This window comes from Etheostoma spectabile, chromosome 14, assembly GCF_008692095.1.
Source record: "Etheostoma spectabile isolate EspeVRDwgs_2016 chromosome 14, UIUC_Espe_1.0, whole genome shotgun sequence".
Taxonomy (NCBI): Eukaryota; Metazoa; Chordata; class Actinopteri; order Perciformes; family Percidae; genus Etheostoma; species Etheostoma spectabile.
The window spans coordinates 15,404,686-15,407,726 of NC_045746.1; the positions used below are offsets into that span (position 1 = coordinate 15,404,686).

At 45.4% G+C, this 3,041-nt stretch overlaps 1 protein-coding gene across 7 annotated transcripts in view; it reads left to right on the top strand.

Annotated features, from left to right (window-relative positions):
* rbms3 (RNA binding motif, single stranded interacting protein) overlaps positions 1 to 3,041 on the top strand; it is a 277,803-nt gene that overhangs the window by 238,805 nt on the left and 35,957 nt on the right. The gene's annotated exons all lie outside the window — the stretch shown is intronic.

Sequence of the window (3,041 nt, forward strand, 5' to 3'; positions counted from 1 at the left end):
TCTCTCTCTCTTTCTCTTTTTTCCTCTTTCCCATAAGACACAGCCTCCTCAGTCTGGGCAGACAGGTCAAGCTGGCTGATGGGAATCCGACAGTTGTTGATCCAATTAGAGATCCCTTTGAGCAGCGTCAGAGTACCACACAATTTCAATAAAATACCGTCCTCTCTCTTCCTTTTCCCTCCACACACGCCCTTGCAGTACAACGCAGTGAGCCATCCAAATTCATTTTCAGAGATTTTTAGCTCAAGGAACTTAAAGCCAAGAACCTGTAGAAATCTTTTACTAAAGTTGTCATTGAGAACTGGAAAGCTTCCTTTCACTGAAGCTTTTCAAATTGACATATTTTGGTGCAAGTGACTGAACAGTTCCCTCTGTTCGTCCTCTCTAAGGCTTTGCACACACCAAGAGCCAAACCAAGGCCAACCCAGTTTGCCTCCAAGCGCTTGTGAGAGGCCTCTCCACTGTCTTGATGATGAAAAGCTGGCAGTTTTACTGAGAAAAACCCTTTTACCCAGCCCTTCTGCAGCTTGTGGGCATTCCTGCATTGATTTCACCATTCAGGCCAGACAGATGTACAGTCCAATTCTGAACGAATGAATGTATGCTGTGCTGACACTGATGTCTTATAATGCACGTGCTGATTTGCATTCATGGATCAAGATGTTATTCAGCTGGCCTTGCGAGACCATCCGGAACACACGCAAGCTCTCTTTGTCTACAGATCTCAGAAAGAAAAGGAATGGTGGGATCTGGTGTTCTCGCTGTGCTGACTGTTATTCTGCACACAAAGGGCTGATTTGCCCCAGATGTCGGCCCATAGGAAACAACACTAATGATTACTTACGCAATTCTGCAATAATAAGTGAAACTTGCAGCAAGCTTCAATTTAAATGGCTGTTGTAATTACACTCTCGTACAGAAGTACATTTGCATGCACTTATTGCTTCATTTTACTGGGTGGTAATGTGTCTATTGATGAGCAGAAAGCCATGACAATCTCTTCAGAGCCAAATGCACAGTCTGGAGTGTGATTGAGCCGAGGCTGTGATCAATGATGATCAATGAATGAGGCTAGCTGCACAGACATCTTACTCTCACTAAACTGTCTAGCACCGCTCCTCTTGCTTTTGTGTGTATGTGTGTTCGTGAGTGCACACTCAACACATGCATGTGTGTATGTCTGCGGTCACCTCTCGTTAACGTGTTTACCAGTTCCTATGGCAACCCACATAAAAAACAATTAGAAGTTCCCGTAGAGCACCTTGTAAGTGGCTGTTGTTGACTTCGGACCAAAAGCACTTTATGAATTTTCCCATGATTTAGGAATATGATATGATCTAGGAGTAGGAAATTGGTTTATGACTGAACTTTTCAAGCAGCCTCCTACAACACATACCCCGACTGGAGCCATTCTGAGATGTGTTGTACTTGGAGCCTGTGACCTAAAGACGCAGCATCAGCAAGCTAGTATGAGCAGCCAGTGGCCTAGTTCATTCTGGGCTGTGCCGGTGAGGATGGTGTGTGGTTAGAGGTCTGTCAAAGGTTTTTAAGCTGGCAGCAGTTTGCATTGTGTGTGTTTGTAGGGATGTCTGCATGTTTTCCAGGTTTAAAGCAGATACTTTAATGGCAGAATGTGTGTGTGTGTGTGTGTGTGTGTGTTTTGTGTGTGTGTGTGTGTGTGTGTGTGGGATGGAGAGAGGGAGGGAGGGAGGGAATGTGCATGCGTGAGTGCGTGTGTGCGTGTTTCAGGGCTATAGAGGGGTGAGTGTGATCACAGGTTGTGTGGGGTGGTATGAGGCTGTTGATCTTGGGCTGGAGTCTTAAACAAATTGGCTAGAGCGATGTGGGAAGTGGGGATGTAGTCACAGGGGTAACGTCAGCATGCTCTGTGTCAGATTCTCCAAATCTCTCCAATAGCTAATTATCTCCCAAAGTGCCAGAGGAGAGGTTTGGAAGAGCTTTTGTTGTTTTTCTTCTGCAGCGTCTCTCTTACTTTCCCTTCTCGGCAACATTCTCCTGGGCTGACTCTGGAAAGTTTGGTCCCATAGTAGACCCTAAAGCAACATAAACATATTTTTTGTTTTTCTTAGTTTTTTGGGGGGGGGGTTTCAATAAAAAGTTTGTTTGCATTTGTGTGGCCCTATAGTGGTCTTTACACACACACATACACAATTTTGTTTGTACTGATCTAAAATGTAAATGAATATGATTATTTAGCTCATTGGCGCCCAAATTATTTCATTTAACTGGAAAACTCCCTTGGCACAAGTTCACTTGATTTCAGCTTGTTTTATTGCTATCACTACCTTGTCAACCCTGACAGCATTTCTTTCTCTCCTGTGTTGCGATGTTGTATTATTATGAAGGCCCAAGCGCCTCTCACAGGAGATTAAAGCATCAACAATTCTCTCGGTGGGTGTCATCTCTGGCATGGCGTGATGAAAGGTCCCATTGCTCACCTCTTGCAGACAGCCCCGCCATTGGTCTGTGTCGTCACAGAGCAGCCGTGTCACGAGCTGCCAGGCCTGTAATGTGAACGCGATGACAGGAGAGCCGTCAGGTCCCTTCTAAGCCACCAGGTGCACGGCACTGGTTCAGTGTTTGGAAAAGCTCGCCAGCTCAGTATGCATTGTTCTGTGGCTGAACTGTACAGCCTTTACAGAGGGAGCGAGTGTTTGATCCTGGCGTAGATTCTCACTCTGCCTCTGTTTTTCCCTTGTTTTTCCCACCGTCGCTCACCTGTTTCTCTTATCTGTTTCACTCTCCAATTTTTTTGTCTGTTTTTTTTCTCTCTCTCTGTACCACAGTGTTTCTTTTAGTTTATCCAACTGTCTCCCTTACCCTCTCTCATCTCTCCACAGTCTGCTTCCAAAGAGATTCTGATCTCGCTGACGCAGACTGAAAAGGGGACGGACACTGTTAAGACCCCCAGATCCCCAGCCAAGAGAGCCACATGTTTCTCACGAGAAAAGCTCACTCTTTTACTATCTTCTTTCATTGAGCCTGTCTTTCTTCAGCTTTCTCTCTCTCTCTCTCTCTCT